At 36.5% G+C, this 20308-nt stretch overlaps 1 long non-coding RNA gene across 2 annotated transcripts in view; it reads right to left on the reverse strand.

The window, feature by feature from the left end:
- Positions 1-3941: 3941 nt before the first annotated feature.
- The window catches only part of LOC140126837 (uncharacterized), a 32754-nt gene continuing 16387 nt past the window's right edge, over positions 3942-20308 (reverse strand). Inside the window, exons 3-7 of one of the 2 annotated variants that reach the window (XR_011854909.1) lie at positions 14883-15002; positions 8291-8372; positions 8098-8197; positions 7692-7795; positions 3942-5379 (exon numbers count right to left, since the gene is read on the reverse strand). This is a non-coding gene — a long non-coding RNA (uncharacterized lncRNA). Of the gene's footprint in view, positions 5380-7691; positions 8198-8290; positions 8373-14882; positions 15003-20308 lie in introns of both variants that reach the window. The other variant, XR_011854908.1, reaches the window with a different exon arrangement.

Genomic DNA, 20308 nt, shown 5'->3' on the forward strand with positions numbered 1-20308 from the left:
AATCTCCATTTTGGTCTGAACTGGAGATTTCTGCCAGTCACATTGAATAAAGACAACCTTACATTCCAACATGAGATCTTACGACAATCATTAGCAAAGCAATTTATGGTTAGAGTCAGACAGGGTAATACACTGATAGTATATCAAGTGTGTCATGCTGTAGATTAGTAGAAGATCGATTGATAGGTTAATTGCAGATGCTCTCAGTAGAGCCTTCAGCATGCATTGGTAGTTAGTAAGTATTAGTCATTTTCTGTACAATAATTTTATACATTGCTTTCTATGTTATGAAGCGTTATGCGTGCATTTTGCATTAGTATTATTGTCACAAAGAGTTGGAAATTCTGAAGGAAAACGCTATCAATAGTTCTCAGTGAATTTTTTTGCATGCAATATCGGCATATCTGAAAAAAGGGGGGACATGCAAGATTTTCTATTTGGATGGGAGGAGAATATTTTTTTCCACAAAGAATCAGAAAGCACAATTTGAAATTTAGCATCTAAGATGCACTAAAGCAAAATACTGTTTTCCACAAGACACTGGAACATAATGGCAAACTACTCTAGTCACTAAACATTTGTTTGCAGTCAGAGGAATGACATGATTTCTGGGAATTAGATTCAGAATTTTCTATAAGAAATCTTGATGGTAATGACTGTTCATGGGTTATGGTCCTTAAGTTCTTTGCCAGTCATGCATTGGAAACTAGCGCTTATGTACTTGATGTAATGTCTTCGAATCAACTAAAGATACTATCTTTAGTATTAGAAATAAATACATGGCAAAGCAAAGGACTTCACTGCCATGGCCCAAGGTAAGTATGTGAGAGGCTATGTATGAAGCTCTTTATCTACTAGTTCTCATCAACATTTGTAAGAACAGGCATATTTGCATACTCTTAGTAAATTTTGTACTTTCTAATAGTATGGTCTGAACACTTTAACTTGATAATGCTATATGGATCATATTAAGTGTCAGACTGGACAAAAAGTCAGTCCAAAATTCCCAAAAAATTGTAATATAATATAAAATGCTTTCTGTGTTATAAGGTCCTGAAGAGGACAACTCATTTATGCTTTGCCATGAAGTTTTAAGCATTTGTTTGATCACAAATTAATTAATTAAAAAATACAAATATTTCATTTTTGTAAATGAACAATTTCTACGCAGTAATGGTGGCGAGAGAGTTTTTTGAAAAATTGCATATTTTAAGCCCCAAATATCTTAGCTGATATTAGCAAATAAATCTTCATACATAGCCTCATTCACGGTAAGCATATATACAGTAGTAACCTTGATCAATAATATTAGGAGTATGTTAAAGGGAACCTTTCACCAGGACAGGCCCCTTTTACATTTATTACATCTGTAAGAAGCCTTAATGATGCTGAACTAAAAGTGCAATTGTACCAACTATACCAAAATGTGCCAAAATGTAGATGGCTTTAAAATATCATTTATGTCATTCTTCTGCATGAGTTTGCCCAGTCATTCCATGGTAACCAAAAAGTGTTATTCAGTATACTGCATAGTTACAACCAACTCCCAAGAAACTGCAAGTAGTGTACATCTTGAGATACATATGGGGGGTAGGCTTACCTCTTATTTGGCCTCCCTGTAGCTATTTGCTACAATTGCACATAATTGTTCAGCTTTATTAAGGCAACTTTCAGGTGCCCTAATCTAACAGGAACCTATTCTGTAACATTTTCTCTTTTTTGTTTCTCAATTAACTGAAACCTGGTATATTGGTCAGTGTGAATAGCACAGAACTGTTTCAGTACATTAGTGTGTTAAATATTGTTAGTGTTGTTAGTAGTCGTAAATGTTAGTAAATGAGCATTGCAGACTCCAGATCATTTCCTCTGAGTTGTCACACTCAGTTGAAACACATCACCAGACAATTGAAAAGACAGGACAGGCAGTTGATGTTAGTGAGTTTGCTATTTACACGTTAGTAAAAAGAGAAAAAACGGGCAGAGTCAGTAACTGGAACAGTTTGCTGTGTCTCTGCATGGTTAGTAGAAAGTGAGGTTAGTATAGCATGCTTTAGTTCCTGGTTAGTTTTGTTAGTTAATATTAAGTGGTGTTAGTTTTAACCAAAGCTGTAGACTCAGTTATTGCATTTACTGTGTGTCTGCAGTTGTTAGTATGTTAATACACATGCAGTTGTTCACCAATAATACGACTGGGATGCACACATAGACTGGTTACAACAAATATCAAAGTCATTTGATTGACATTAATCTTGTATAGACATTATGTCAATCTTGAGAACCTTGCATCATAACTCAAATTAAATTTTATAATATTAAAGATTCCATTTTTTTTTCTTATTGGCCTGCCATTCCCTATGTATCATAAATGCTCAAACCATGAAAATATGAAGAAAACATGTAATAAGTCACATGATATAAAGAAGGGCTAACTTGTAAATTCAACTATTTCACGGTGATCAACTATTTCACAGATGATCTGTTTTATGTCACAATGTCATTCCTAAATTTTGTGACTTCAGTCATTGATTTGGCCTTAATCATTTATAATGGTTTCATGAGGACAAAGCAATACATAGAATATGTAAAGTAAAAAGAGCTTTGGACAAGAAGGAATGAATATGCAAGTCAACACACTCAAAAGGGCTCTATAATCGTTGAGTTCAGTCGGAACATGATCATCAATTCCAATAAATGTGGTGTAAATGGGATGGGAGATGTTAATTGGTGCAATGACCCTTGCAGTATATGAAAATGATGTCATATCATCTCAAGGTCTGCTAACCATATTAACTTCTAATCAGGCTGCAAGTGACCTATATTCTGCACATGTACTACATCATCTCATCATACTTCCCCCAACCTAGATTTGAGTTGTTCTTTTTCATGTCTCTTTTCATTTCTAACTGGTTAAAAATAACTTTCAATTTGAAATTCAAACACAATATATCCTGAAGTACTACTGCATAGATTACTAGAGCCATAAGTGGCAATTATTTCAAAATGTGTAATTCACCATACTTATCATTGCAGAGATTATAGTGGTGAGGAACTTGTATATCTCCTAATGACATTCCTCATACGTTGAAGAGTCTAAAGTGCTCAAGAGCAAAACCCTGAGGTAATGGCTTCTTTTCTTTAATACTGCCTTGAAAATGTCATTTTTACAGATCATTCGAACCGTTGACATACACCAACAAGATAGAGGGTTTTAAGTGCAAAAGAATAGAGCCCTGAGAGACAGCATATTATACTTTGACCCATAATTGCCATATTCACTGTATGATCATTGACAATTTTTTATAACCTCCAGGTACTAGAGGATAATTAATGTCTACAGAGAGGGGACAGATATGTCATTGGTTGTGCAACCTATGGTGAATATATGGCTTAAATTCACCTTAACTAATTGACCCAATTTTACTACAAGTATATCAGTATAAAATGAGATTGCAATACATTGTATTCTGCATGTACTCCATATTGTTAGGAGCCAATCTTCATAATCTCTTTTTACAGTACCCAGTCTCTTAAATTCTTCTCCAGCACAAACATTCTAACTACAGAATTATCCATAAACTAAAAGACAATAACCTGATGGTTATAGACTACTGTTTGACTCTTCCAACTAGAATATACTGGTATAAAATGAGAGAAGAAAGCTGCAACAATTTCCTTCTAGCACAAAGGGAATCCAAACAAAAGTGTGTCTAATGTATCTCATTCCCTGTCCACTGTATGCCCATTACACTACATTAAAGCTCTTGATATAAATGTAACATTAAAGCCAGATACTAATAAGCTGCCTACAATGACTGTAATTATCCCTTGCCTGAAATCTCCATTAGATGTTCTTTGATATCTTTTAAAGTGTTTTGGCATTAACATACAATGGCCAAGGACCTTTCTTTAATAATCACTATGGATGAACCATCTCCACAACCTCAGAGGAAACTAAGTACAGCTAACTACTTTATTGTATGCAGCAGATGAGTAATCTACTAATTCAAGCATAATAAAAAATAAACAATCAAATAAGAGCAGATGACATTGGAGAGGAAATTAGCTTAATTGTCTTTAAGCATCAAAGGAGTGTGAAAGCTTATTTCGGAATGGAATATGCATTCCGACTTCTAGTTGCTAATTATTCCCATAAAGAAAACTGCATTTTCCAAGATAATCTGCTCAAACAAAACATCTGCAGATCATTTGAAATCACAAAAAGGTTCCAAAAAGCCACAGAGCACCTTGGATAATAAAAGGAAAATGCATGATAGAAAATAAACATGTTTGTCAACAAATCTATTGAGTTTCAAGGTTAAGAAGAGACTAAATGCTCCACTGGATTGAATAGCCTGTGCGATAATATAGATATTATGCTACTCGTATACACCACATTTAACAGATTCAATGAATTGGTAGATTTTCAAATTACTACATACTAAATACTTTTTAGAAATCAGTTTATAGTAATAGATTTCTGACCTATAAGAAGCACTCTGTCAAACATATGTCAAGTACACTGCAAATGATGACATTTTACTGTAGTGTATGGGAATAGAAATATGTTTAGTATCTTACTATTAGCAGTGAAGGTTTGTTGAAATTAATTCATCTCTGATGGCTATGTGTGTGTGTGTTTGTGTGTTTGCTGGTAGTAGTGCGGTTTACATAGAGATGCTCAAATCTCATAGACTGTTAGCTCTTGTGAGCTATTGGTTCATATGACTGTTTGTACTCTGTAATGTAGTATATTTGTATATGTCCCCTATGATTTGTAAAGTGCTATGAAATTTGATAGCGCTATATAAATAAAGATTATTATTTATTAAATAGCAGCCTCTATGGATGTGATCAGGGGTGTAACTACAATTAAGCAGATGCAGTTATTGCAGGCAAATTTGTGAACTTTTACTGTTTAAGAGTAGTGATCTGACAATGGGGGCTGTTGTACTGTAAATTGAGCATATCAACAGGTATCATATCTCTACAGGTTGCTATGTGGATTTATGAAAGTGAAGAAACACACAACCCACTTGCAGCAGGTCAGCTCCCAAAGACGCTTAATTTCCATACATACTGTACTACATACAGCACTATTTCCCAGCATACATCAAATGTGTTTGGTAGCCTACATAATGCAGCAATTTAATTCGCCATTCTTCATTTCCTTTTCCTGAGCTGAAATTGGAATTCCAGTTTTCAATCATGCACAAGAAACCATCTGTGTAGGTCCTTAAAATAAAATATCACTCTGCTGATGTGATCACATTGTTGAGGTGTACTGTACGAGTACGTGCAAAGTAACGGATCGTGGCTTCTTCCCTGCATGCAGCAGCACATTGATTTCTGGAAATAGCGCTCCACAGACAAAGCACTTATCTGCAAAGAATTGAAATAAATACACCATCAAATGCCGTTCAGTTGTGCCTGCAATGTTATGTAGAAGTAATTCAATTCTGCTGCCTCCTAATTACATCTGGCCTCAACTCGCATCTTAAATTCATGCTGATTGGCAAAGTAGGTGGCAGATCATTGTCACAAATTGTATACACTTGGGTCTTCAAGGCTTAAAGGATGATATTGATTAGTGCTTGTTGACATTCAGATGGAAGAAAAAAAAATAATTGGTTCTGCGGATTATTGTACCTTGGGTTCATTTTCCTGACACAAAGAAGGTGCGACTTATGACTGCAGGTTTAAATTTAGCTTTTCTACCATGATGATCTGACACTTTGTAAATTACCATTCAGCATGCTACCTGGTGCAATTTAATGCTGACAAGCAAATGATCGTTAGCTGATTAGTAAAATGACGGCACTTAGTTAAAGCTCCAGCCTCATTTCGAGTCAGAACTATTTACTCAGTATTCTGTCTCCTATAAGAACACCAGGATCCACTATGTCACTGGATAGGAAGTCACAGAATGTCACTATTGTAGTAGCTTGAACTCATTTTAGCATTCATTAAAATGTTTACATGTATTTATAGACAACAAAATGGAAGTAACTTTAGTTTGTTTTAACAATGACCTTACATGTATGGACAACATTGTGTTACTAATTTAACCTTTTTAAAAAAGGGAAGGTGTTATAACTGAGGTTGAAAAATGTGATCACCCTTTACCCCAGCTGAATTAGCATTTATTAGGAATTTAAAAAGGGATAATGGAATTGTTGTAGGAGCTTTTATAGTGACAAAGATGGCTAGATTCGCTAGATTCTGTACAGTGTAGTCAAAAAGTGGATGGTTAAGGAGGCCTCGACTATTCACATGTGGAGGAGAATAATTTATCTTGGCTGAAGGATTTGCTAAAGTGAAGAGTGGGAATCCGAATTGTATTTCTTTTGCTAAAAAATGGCACACTTGGATTGATCTTTTCTACTCGTTGGAAGGAAAGTTTCTCCTAGGCATTGGGGATGCTTAGAGATAGTAGTTGAACCGGGGGGTTGATGGTAGATCAAGGAGGAGGGGGAACTCTGTGGGGTTTTTTTTGTATTTTTTCATGGGGTGATTGGGGTATGGGAGGATAGAGCTAAGAAAATAGTGTAGATAAATAAGCCAGTATTTCTGAGGTCCAAGGTTCCAATGCGATTACCATTGTTACAAAATGTTTTTAAAAAATTATTTTGTGATTTTTTTGGATGGTATAAATGTATATCAGGATGTTTCCTTTTGATTAATTGTACTATTATAGTGTTAAAAATTGGGGAAAAAACTTTCTATAAAGGAATCTTTCGTTCAGGTGCAGACATATCAAGGGGGAAACTATGGTGCCAGTAATTAAGGTGGGGCTACTACAACCATTGTAGCCACATCCAACTGTATTCTATGTTAAATTCTGTATTGTATGCTAAACAAAATTTTTAACAAACTAGGATGACTAGGATGTCATTTTTTCCGGGACAAGCTGACATTTTCATTGCTACCGCGGCCTATTTATCACTTCTTTCAAATTTCTTATGTGTTGCAAAACGGCAAAAAAGTGCATTTGGCAGCATTTTTTTGTTATTGAGTTCACCTCCATGAATAACTGTTTTTATATTTTTATAGATTGGGAATTTTGGAAAGCAGTGATACAATCAGATGTTGTGCTTTCTTATTTATCTCCACTTTTTAAAAATTATATATTGTTTTATATGTGTTGGGGGCTATTAGGACATTTTATTTCTTTAAATTATTTTGTGTTTATTTTTTTACATTACTAGCATATGAACTAGTGATCATGTGATAACTAGTTAATACAAATGCACAGCAATAACCATGTATCAGAAGTGTCAGTCTATGAATTTATTTTCCGGAGAAAGGATCAGTGCTACCAACAGTTGATTTGTGGAGGTGCTTGGTGGTAGACCCCCACTGATCTGATATTCAGAACTTATATGTTGTTTTAACATTAATACTATCAATGTTTTTTCAGGAAATCCCCTTCACATACCATAAATTTATTGTAAAGGTATGAAAGATGTTGATAGGTGATATCTACATTGTACTAATAACATGCAGTGAGATATTTAATGCTTTTGACTTGATATACTCAGAGACTCAGGGCACAGCACAGAACGTGTTATTCCTTTTCTTAAACACTTTATTATGGCTGCAAAACAAGCACCATCTGTTCATAAGAGCTCAAATTTCCTGTAAACAAATGGGATGTAGTTTTTTATACAAAATTAAAAACTAAAATTGCAAACCTGGCAATAGTTGAAAGCTGCAACTTCGACACCAATCTTTGACACAAGCAATGCATTTGTAACAGGACAAAATGGCATAAACACAGGTCACCAGTCAACAAATCCTAGAAGAAAAAGAGAAAAAAGCAACCGACGCAGCAGAGAGAAAAGACATGCAGCGTGCTAAAGCCAATGGGTTGTCTACTATATCTGCTGTATGCTCCCATAGGTATCATGGTATGCCAGGAGTGATTATTAGTGACTTGAAAATATACAATAGACTTACTGTCATTTGGAAATTAAACTATTAAGATAACTATTTGATCTGGGAAAATGAAATCTTGAACATATTGCTATATATGTGATTAATTCATACATAATTGAACAATTAAGAAATTACGCTTAAATCAACTGTAAGAGCACTGACCTTATAGAAACGTTCATTTCCTAATGCAGTCACTATGTACATACATGGTAACTTGAAGGTAGGGATCTGACCAGCTTCACAAACAGTGATTTCTAAGGAACTAATTGAACTGTAATTACTATACATGTACATTATGGTTATAATGGCGATAGCATAATGTATATATGGAAATGCTGAAATATCTGCTACATACCTCTGAGTCTTACTAGAAAGATAAAGCTTCACTGGTGTTCTCTACCCAATGTCATACATGACGTTAAACATTTTCATGTTAGCTTGAAAAAAAAGAGAAAAAAACGTCAAACTTTATTATTATCCTATGAAGACGTCTACTAAATACAGAATTGTGGCCTATTTTGTGCCAAAATGTGTTAAATAAAAGGCATGTGGCTTAAGATGTAACAATATGAACCTACATTCTGACTCTTTACTTCTAATTATTGATTGCTAGTAGATGCAGCACGATGCTCAAGCCACTGGGAGAAATCTGTCACAGTATTACCATACTTTTTAGACCATATTATGTACCTTTACTATGAAATGCACCTAACATTTATTCATGCATAAAAAGGAAGAACATTCTTGACACCAATTAAAAATTCCCTGTTAGTCGTGCACAAGGACCTCACTCAAATCTCTGCAACATACATTCATTCCCAAACAGCTCTGCAACATCCATTCATTCATACACAGCTCTGCTACATCCATTCATCCACATACAGACATAGCCTGCTACATCCATTCATTCACATACAGCTCTGCTACATCCATTCCTCCACACACACATAACCAACTACATCCACTCTTTCACACACAGCTCTGCTACATCCATTCACTCACACACATTCACTAAAACTTGAGCTGTTCTTTATTATATCTGATTTCACTAATATTGTTTTTAAGAAAGTGAGTTTTAGACCAGTCAAGTCCTTAAAATTTGGTGTCTTTGTTTGAAAAAAAATGCTGTGAAATTATTGTAAAACTGCATGTATCTACTGTGAATTTCCCAGATAGACAAGAGACATCAGTCAATCTGTTCTACACTGGCAGGCTTTCCTATTTTCACATCATAATAGACTGCTGTTTCTTTAATATAGCATTTGCTAATTCTGTGCCACTGTTTTAATATTGCTTAAAGGACACCTGTCATCAGGTCTGTGTCACTTGTCCTGTCACTACTACCTGTTGGAGCAGATCACAAGGATCCCATCACAGCCTTTATCTAGTAATTTCATACATTAATCATTGTAAAATCATCTATTTTTTATCATGTAAATGAGGCTGGTCACATGGTCAGAGGCAGTGATGTCACCCCTGTTTCCCCCTCCCCTCTCCTCCCCCTGCTCATGTCTGTGTGTAATGTATAGTAAAGCATGGCTAGTGTGTGTATGTCATCTGCTGACATGCTGCATCCTCCTAATACACAGACATCAGCTACACATGTATCTGACATGTTCTGCTGTAACATGTGTGAGACACAGACATCAGCTACACATGAATCTGACATGTTCTGCTGTGACATGGCTGCCTGGAGCTGCTGTATCTCTCCTAAGCACACACACATGCACACACAGGCTGCAGGGGGCGTGGCCACCAGCACCAGGAAGCACATCATTATACAGCCTCACATCATTATACAGGCTGTCAGTCAAGCACTGGGGGTGTGGCTGTGCCTCCCACTCATGAATAGAGTGGACAGCTTGAATATGCTAATGCTTCATTGGACATTTCACAGGTCATTTGCATACAGCTTTAGGACCTCTTTGCTCAGGTTTACAGGCTTGTAGAGGGACAATAAAGGGATTGAGGCAATGCTCTCTAATGGCAGTTTATGAAAATATATTTAGTTTAGGGGGGTTATTTTGCATGACGGGTTCTCTTTAAGGGTGTTGAAACTAGACATAAAATCCAAATCAGATAAGTCAGCAATAATATAATGATTTTTTTCCCAGGTTGCTTGAGGCGTTTCTACCTTCTATTGTCTTCATTTTAATGTAATTTCTGTTAAAGAGAGAGAGGTCTGTATGAGTAAACGGAATATATTGCTGGGAATATATTAATTTTATGCTAATATGACTGAATAATAGAGTAGATTCTCCAAAGCTGGAAGGCACATTTACATCCTGATGGTGTGAATAGTAGTTCTAGCATGATACACTAGGCAGTTATGGCTCGTGCTAGATAGACAAGCATACAGTGATTCATCCTATCAAGCAACGGGCCATCTTATAACACAGTGTTGTTCTCAACTGTGTGATATCAGCAGATTTCCTGTCAAAAGATAATTAGCAATGTGCCTTCTATGTGACAGCGCGGGCCTAATTACAATATGTTCCAGGCTACATCCCTACACTGCATTTAAATATGAATACAGGCGGTCCCCTACTTAAGGACACCCGACTTACAGACAACCCATAGTTACAGACGGACCCCTCTGCCCACTGTGACCTCTGGTGAAACTCTCTGGATGCTTTAAAATAGTCCCAGATTGCAATAATCAGCTTAAAATTGTCTGCAATGAAGCTTTATTGATAATTCTTGGTCCTATTACAGCAAAAAAATTTGAAACTCCAATTGTCACTGGGGCAAAAAAAAAAATTGTCGGGAACTACAATGATAAAATATACAGTTTCGACTTACATACAAATTCAACTTAAGAACAAACCTACAGTCCCTATCTTGTATGTAACCCGGGGACTGCCTGTATATGCTGTCATTTAGTAGACATTCCAAAAGTTGTAGTAAACTTTTTTTTACACTTAATATGATGATGAGTCAACAAGTAGACTTAAAGGAACTCTGTCACCAGGTTTTAACCCTTTTAAACTACTACCCTCTTCGTGTAGGGTATGTAATGTCCTTTCTAGAATTCCCTCTTATGTGAAATCTCACCCTTTTTACCTATAAAAATCTCCTCCAAAGTCCAAAGATTAGTCAAGTTTAGAGTCTGCAAGGGAAGTGTTACTTCAGGTGCCTCTGTATTCAATTCTATTATACCTATAAATATGCTTTTGAAATTATATTAAAGACAAAAACTACATCACAAAAGGGTGTTTCTAGGTTTTATACTCTGAAAATAAGAGCATGTGAGATGGCACTCCCCCCACAGCCTCTAAACTTGTTTAACTGTAGGCAAAATCTTATAAATCTTTTATATTAAAAGTCAACTGTTTACTTTTTATCTGAGATCAGATCGAAAGGCTCAGAGGGAGCATCAATTCTTGAGCACTATAGTAGCTAGAACTATAGTTCTGGTATCATATTAAAAATGAGAATTTCATCTTTCAAAATACATCAGGAGTGTGGTTTTGTATGCCAAATGTAGTCCACAAAAGTAGTTCAACGGTTATACTGGTAGTTAAAGACATACATGAGAAGGTGAGCTACAGATTGACACCTAAGTCTTTGACTCCTTATATATCTGCTCAGCACCAAATCAAAAATCTACATACTCCACCATGTATCAGCAATTTTACACCATTATTTATCCCTTCATTTATCCTCCATGGAAAGTGGGCATGGAGGGGTGTGAAGGGATGCACCCGGCAGCAAAGCGGTTGGCTCCCTACATTTGCACATGACTTTGGAGGTGATTTATTTGTTGGTAAATGGCTAAGTTTTAACATAAGTGTGGGATTTCTAGAAAGGACCGTCACATCCAACCAGAGGTTGATTCTAGATTCTAGTCCAAATAGTCTGACCAGTATGAGTATATATTCCTCAAGATGTTTGAAGGTGTCCTGTAGTGTCTACCACCAAGACTTTTGCAGGAGCTTTTGCTGGTACCTAAGGTCAGAATGGATACTACTAATAAGCTGTGATACATTTTGTGTTCTACAGTAACCAGATCTAACTTTTTTGTTACTTTGTGCTCCAATAGTCTTTCTGTGGGATTGGACCAGTTACATCAGTGGGCACCATTGACCCTGTTTCTTGTTCACCTGCTATCCTTCACAAGATCTGCTTTTATGGAGATATGATCACCGATTTGTAAAGCCATCTAAATTTGTTCTTCTCAAGGTCACTTGCATCTTTACACTTCCCTTTGCATGTGAGTAAAGAACTGTACATTTAAACACCATTGTAAAAACATAATCAATGAAATAGGAATTCCCATCAGTTGCTGTTTGTTTCATTTTGTAATCTTAAAATTTCATTTTGTATTCTTTAAAGTCAATAAAGGCTTCTTTGATGGGCCCAGTTACTGTCTCCGGCCATTGGATATTCTGACTTTAGAATCATAGTTTCTAGAAATAATAGAGAGCCTAACCTCTTGACACCAATTTAATGTATTTTAAGAGAGGCTTTAGTGCTACTGAGAAGCACAGATGAAGATTTATAGTCAATTGTTACTAAGCCAGCTATTTCTCCATACCAATTCAGCCAAGTATGCAAGTGTTTGTTATAGAAGTAGGAAATTAATCTCACAGTCAAAAAAAATATTGCCACCCCTTTACTTCTTTTGCAGTGTGTATGCCATCATGCGAGATCCTCTTACACTTTATAAAGGCACTTGATTCCATCAAAACCATCAATTTTAGCCAATCTTTGTGAATGATTGTGCACGGCCAATTTAATAAGTGCTAGCCCAGTTAATGTAGATAGGGTAATAGAAAGAAATAATTGGAGCTAATATTATATTTTAAATAAAATTCCCAAGTGGAAAGGTACTGAAAAAGTGATAAATGAGTTATTCTCTGAAACATAGGCACGGATTTTTTTGAAATCTGGCATAAATATATTGTAATTTTTTTGATTTATTGGCCCATGTATGCCATGAATACATAGGTGCAAGCAGACTCAAATAGGGCTAATTTATCAGGACTTCTGTGGCGTAGAAGCCTGGAAATAATTGTGAATGCTAGCGTATCGCTATCGTGTGTGGGGCGGTGTGAAGGGGCTGACAGGAGAGTGTGCCAGCGCAGGGTTTTACGGTTCCCCACACCGGCCCATTCACTTCAGTCAGCAACTTCTCAAATTTGACACCTTCCTGATCATGTTTCCTTCATGGTTCAGCGTGGTGGCATCATGTAGAAAATGTACTTTGAAGTGAGATGTAATATGGTTGTATAAAGTCAAGTAGGTGGAGAGCTTATCACTGAAGTCAAGTTCTTACCACCTAAAAACAACACCTCCCGTGATTCATGATCCTAAATCCAGGGTTAACATTAGCTAGTTCTTCTGAAGTCTGGTGAATGACATCAATCACAACAATAGGGGCGTTTTGAGGTGGAGAGAGCTTGAGCTTATAAAACCAATTTACACGTCCCTTCATGAGTACATTTTCTGGATGATGCCACCACACTGTGAACGGTGTTTAGTTGCTTGACAACATACTGGTAGTAATTTATTAGGTCAATTTTTTCTGATAGATTCCCTTTAACTGACCTGTTTATGCTTAACCCCTTGCCACTGATGCCCTTTTTTGATTTTGCATTTCCATTTTTTGCTTCCTTCCTTTAAAAATCCCTAACTTTATTTTTCCATTTACAGGGCTTTAAGAGAGCTTAACAACTTGTTCTTTCTAGTGGTGGTATTGAATATTCCATGCTGTGTAGTTGGAAGTGGGAAAAAAAATTCCAAATGCAATGAAATTGACAAAATAAATGCTTTCACACAATTTTCTTGTGGGCTCTGTTATCACAGCTTTCATTGTGCGCTCTGAAATGATACCTCTACTTTATTCTCTTGGTCAGTATGATCATGGGGATACAAAATTTATATAGGTTTTATAATGTTTTAATAGATTTAAAAAAAATTAAAACCTTTTGTATAACTTATAATAATAATAATTCAGTGTATGGAGCTGTATAAGGCATACTTTTTACAGATCTGTGTAAGGCTACATTCACATGAACGTATGGGGGACGTATATACAGGCAACGTATATGCGGCGTATATATGTCGCCCATACACTTTTATGGCCTCACCGTTCTGTAGCCCATAGAAAGATAGGACATATCCTATCTTTCGATGGAATACGACATTGCACGCTGTGTATTCCTATGGAGAGGGGTGGGGTGAGCATTGCTCATCCCCTGCTCCTCTCCCCGGCGCCAATGTATGCCCGCCGTACAACGGTAAGGTGGGCCTACTTCGTATGAATGTACTTTTTTATGGGGATATTGCAGATGACCAGTAACAATGTGCCACCAGCACACATGAAGAGACCTATAGTCTTACATAGACTCTGGGCTGTCATGGAGACAGATTGTCGGACCCTAATAACGTCTTGCAGAGCAATGATCCGATCTGATCATTAGCTCTCAGTGTTTACTGTAGTATGGTGTAAAGTATATCTGTAAGGAGAGGGCTCAGCCCGTGAGCCCTCTCTATACCACCTTAACGGACATGTGATGTAATAGTATGTCACATATCGTTAAGGTGTCAAACATTAAGACTTAGCCACTTTAAGTTACACTTTTGGTTGAACATTAATATAAAAATATATAATATAATTTTATCTTAAATATTAAATCAATCGATTAACTTCAGTATGACAAATTTTGCAATTGTACCAGCAGTATATAAATCGTGTTTTTTTTCCAGTTATGTCCTTGGTGGTGACCCTTTTATGGTGTTAGAAGTATGTTTAAGGGATTAGCCTCATATAAAATGCATTGGACATTTGACACTAGTGCAAACTGACAAGGGGAAATGCACGTGTCACACTTTAAAAGGTCATTGTGATACCTTTACTTTGTTCTACATCATGGTTTATAATGGGCTTCCATGAACCTGTTACATATGACATACTTTTTATTGCAGATCTTTCAATGACTCACCTTCTTGTTATCCTTCAGAAACTTTCAAAACCCTGAATATTAACAAGTAGATTTCTTCCCAGGGACAAGAAGAGCAGTGGAGCTTAGCAAAATGGGACTTCATTAATTCTTTCTTTATATCTAAGAAAGAACAGAAAAAACAAGCTTTTTTTTAAAAAAAGATTTCGCTATATATGTCATCTTAAATACTTGTCATCGGAATAACATGGGAATGGACTAATTAGTTGGGTTTATTATAGTCTTCTGGTGAGGAAACAAGTTATTCTTGACCAGATATATAAAAGGATAACTCTAAAAGATATCATAATCTCTTCATGTATACATTCGATGACACTAACTCCAACTATTTGCAGCAATGTAGTAACATTGATACTGGAGAAGCTTTTGTTCTCTAATACCCAACATTTCCAAGCAACTAAGACAATAAAGTGAATGACGCAGAATTAGTAAATATGGTGAAACGTCCATTTTCAGCTGGACATAAAATTCGTAATTGACATATTTCATTATTTCAAGAAAAAATAATTTGGCCCAGTTCTACTTTCTTTAAATGATTTTCTTACTTGTTCACTAACATGGCTTGTATATACATTACATTTATCACAACCAAAATGAACATTTCTACTACAATGTACAGTATATAATAGCATCCATCATATGATAGTATAGTACCAGTATGGCTGTTTTATAGCAATGGGGGACATGTATCATTATTTCTCCTAGTCAAATTGTCATATTTTGTCGTATTTGCGACTTTTTTGCGTCTTGTCACTTGTCATTTTTCAAGTACGCCTTGGTCTGCACCTTGTGCAGTGCCTTATGTATCTTAGTTTCCCAGATGTTCCGTGCAACTTTTCACTCATGTATTGGATTTTTTGCTTATTTTTGGGACTTTTTAGGCGCAAATCTACACCTGGTCCAGGGCAGGTGCAAAGGAAGGAATTCATGGACCTTATTTTAACATGTAAATTGGAATTATTTCACATGCTTTAAATGTTTAAAATTTTGCACAGCCTGTTTTTTTTTTAAATTCTGACATTTTTGCATTTACATTTTTATTTTAATTTATTGGTTACTACTAAGGGTGAGGGTACATGAAGCGTTTTATTTGCGCTTTAATTGCATTTACTATTAACATTACTATTAACATTTGCGTTTACAAAACGCAATAAACGCAACGTTAATGCATGTGTTAACATCGCGTTCTCTAAGCATTTTGTAAATGCAAATATTATAAGCTGTTATAATAGGTTTCAAAATGCAATCAAAATGCAACGTGTCACCGCACCCCTAACGCCACGTATGACCGCAGCCTCATATGTTGTCATCTCAATGGGGTGTGACTAAAGTGCTTAAAAATGCAGGACACAGCCTCAAATCCAAAATTAACAGTAGTGTCCACTCCTGAATAAAACATGGCTTGTGTCTGTGTGGATTTGAGACATTTGCAACAAAAAGTCTCAAAAAGAAGCCAAAATTTGCCAGGATAGGAAAAACTGAACATGTATCACAATTAAAAAAGATATGATCATACATAAGGCACAAAAAAGAGCAGCCAAATGTCTCAAAAATTCACCACGGAGAGACAAAACTATGATACATGTGCCCCAATGACTTATGAATGGTTAATGTATGTGTTCAGGATATCACCTATTAAAAATCTTCAAGAATGTTGCAGTACATTCTATGTTAATACCAACTGATACAGAAACAGATACAATACACGTGTATACAAAAGCTAATCAGCGTTTAGATCAGTTTTACAAGTCTATACATATGATCTCAAGTGTTTTTATCCTCTATCGACTTTAATGGGAAAAAATAGCCCGTACATGTTGTCAAACTGAGCAAAATGCAGTTTATATGGAGTGTGTAGAGAGCACTGTGCATAAACCCATATAGTTATGAAGCAAGAGTTCTCCTTACGCAGACTTTACCAATTAAGGCCGCCATGTAGGCATGTGGAGACTTATAGCATTTTACGCTCTACAGGAGGTTTGGGGGAAAATATGCAAATACGTTTTCCACAATGGATTAAGGAAAACCATTCCTCTTTTAGTTTACTTCCCTACCTTAGTCAAAAGCCTCTCACCAGCTCCCTACATTGTACTGAAGAGCTATCTACAGTTGGGAATCGGTTCCCTCTGGAACAGATATACTGGTTTGTTTTAATCCCACATCACGTCATTAGGCTTCCTGAAGGTCATGCTTGATGTCAAGGGAGCTGCATTACAAGGTAGCTAAAAGATTTTAGGTATTTTCTATGTTTAACACATACAGATCATGAATAGTTAAATGAAAACAAAGCACATTCTTGTAACTTGTCATGGTTTTTCTTCTGTTCAGTTACACAGAATTAACATAAAGACATTGTTGTCGTATTTGTAAACAAGTCTCATAAATGATTTTAATTTTTTCTTGAACTTCTCAGATGCTGTACTGCGTAGCTCATTAGATCCATTTAGCATCACTGCCAAGGGTTTATGTTGCTCAGAAGATTTCAAAGAGGCCTCTGGAAATCAAAGTAACAAGAAGATTTTGTCTGGCAGATAACTGACTAGCATGAGGGTAATGAATCAAGGGACTCTGCAGACTGCCTTTAACGTTGTGTCATCAAAAAGGCCACATTTTCATTGTGTATATGAAATAGATGTATTCTATCCATCGTGTTTAAAAGTACTGACTATAAAGCTCGTGAGTATTCTGCTGAAGCTTCAGAACATTTAGTTCTAGGTTAGAAATAAAAAAAAACTTGTTAAAAACCGTGGCATCTTGTGAAATGAAGTGGCTTTGAAATCAGGTTATTTGCATTCATAATGTATCGGCTGTTTGGAAAGGGCTATGAGATCATTTTTGCTCATCATATAACACAGGGGCATGAGACTAAGCAGGTACTGTGTACATATTTAGTGAATTATGGTTATGAAACATCTATTTGGATATAATTTTAATCTTTGCTATAAGTACATATCTATGGCTCATTGACAGAGGGCACTCATATCAGCTAATCAGGATAGAGATTCAACCAGTAGATGGGAATGGTAGATGGGAATGAAGGGGCACATATATCATATTTTTTTTTTCCTTGGTGAACTTTTGAGACATTTGGCAGCTCTTTTTTGCGGCTTTTGTATGATGATATCTTTTTACTTGTGATACATGTTCAGTTTTTCCTATCCTGGCAGGTGCAAATTTTGGCTTCTTTTGAAGACTTTTTGTTGCAAATGTCTCAAATCCACATGGACACAAGCCATGTGAGGGGGTTATATGCAGGAGTGGACACTACTGATAATTTTGGGTTTGAGGCTGTGTCCTGCATTTTTTAGCACTCTAGTCACACCCCAGGGAGATAACGACATATGAGGCTGTGGTCACATGTTGCGTTTTGATTGCATTTTGAAACCTATTACAACAGCTGAGGAGAGGTGATTTGACTAGTTATATTACTGTTTACATTTGCATTTTAAAAAACGCATTGCAAAAGTGATGTTAACACATGCGTTAACATCACGTTTATATTGCATTTTGTAAACGCAAATATTAACAGTAATGTAATTAGGCAAATCTCCTCAGCTGTTGTAATAGGTTTCAAAACGCAATCAAACGTGTGACCCCACCATTGGAAGTGAACACTATTGCTTATCACGTGGTACTACAGCACATTACAGGGGTTTATTGACATGTCTGAGAATAATGCCCTGTCCGCAGATGAAATTAACCCACTTGATTGAATGTAATATGAATGACTGTAAAAAAAAAATCTTATTACCTGCAGAATGTGGTCAGCCATTCAAACCAAGCATACAGTGGGTACAGAATGTATCAAAAAAAGTTCAAAAATTTAAAGAGATCTGAAAACTTTCCATACCCACAGTACAGTACAACTTGCAAAATCTATAATGGGATCCCAATCAATTGAACACCAACTGTTTTCTTCTTATGTGCGAGTGCTGCCTTAAGACCCCCTCTGACTTCAGGGCCAGATAATGACTGCAACTTTTGCTACCACAATAGCTATATCCAATCATGTGTATAGGGTAGATGATTAGATACATTCCCTTATATACTTCTGTGTAATGATATTGCCAAACTGAGGTTCCTAGCATCTACTGGAAATATGCAGATTTTACAGTAGTACAGGCGGTCCCCTACTTAAGGACACCCGACTTACAGACAACCCATAGTTACAGACAGACCCCTCTGCCCACTGTGACCTCTGGTGAAGCTCTCTGGATGCTTTACTATAGTCCCAGACTGCAATGATCAGCTGTAAGATGTCTGTAATGAAGCTTTATTGATAATTCTTGGTCCAATTACACCCAAAATTTTGAAACTCCAATTGTCACCGGGGCAAAAGAAAAAAAATTGTCTAGAACTTCCATTATAAAATATACAGTTTCGACTTACATACAAATTCAACTTAAGAACAAACCTCCAGCCCCTATCTTGTATGTAACCCGGGGACTGCCTGTAGTGTGATGCCCGCTCTCTGAGGTTTAGAGGGGGGTTGGGGGTTAGTTTTGTGATTGAAATAAAATGGACATCAAATTTAGTGATGTATTTGAGGCCTAATCAAAATTGAAAGTTATGATAATGTTTGTCTAAATACAAATAATGCATATGTAAGAAATGGGGCACTTTTCCAAAATTTTCATTGTGTGTTATGTTTATTAAAATTTATGGACAATGGGGCACATTTATTAAAGGCTGTGCGCCAGTTTTCTATTGGACTTACTACTACTGTGTAACTACTTACACAGGTATTTAAGAAGTGTCAGAGACACATTTGTGTCGCACATGACCCTTTTGTGTTGCGGCTGCACTATTCTTCATGCAGCACAAATTTCTGCACTGAAGGGAGCATATCGGTGCTCAGTCGGACCATGAGCCAGATTTAACATGCAAAGTCCAACAGAAATGTGCTTCAATCCCCATGTTAATTGAGTTGCAACAAAAAAAAAGGAGTGCACTCTGTCGGAGGGCACCAGATTCATGAAGAACGTGCACCAGAAATTATGAATCTGGTGCCCTCTGAGCTCTTAGTAAAAGTCCCCCAGTATGTCCTGAATAAAAAGCAACATTATATCCCTAAGAAGTTCACCTTGAAGGAAATCTACCACATGATTTAACTTCTACAAAGCACCACCAGTGCTTTGTAGAGGTTAAATATCAGCACCCAGCATACTATTGTCGAAAATATTAGTCGGTTGAATGATGCTAAAAAAGTCTTTAATCTTTATTAATATTAGCCTGAAGTGCTCCATCCTGCCGTCTGCTGAGCCGGCTAACGTCATTGGGAGGGAAGAGCTGAAGGCATCAGTGGGGGAGGGGGTAAATGTAACGAGAACCCGGAGGTGCTCTGCTAAGGCCCCCCTCCCTGGAGCCCTTCAAACTAATTTATATTATATATTGCATCAAGCACCCAC

This window comes from Engystomops pustulosus, chromosome 1, assembly GCF_040894005.1.
Source record: "Engystomops pustulosus chromosome 1, aEngPut4.maternal, whole genome shotgun sequence".
Classification (NCBI taxonomy): Eukaryota; Metazoa; Chordata; class Amphibia; order Anura; family Leptodactylidae; genus Engystomops; species Engystomops pustulosus.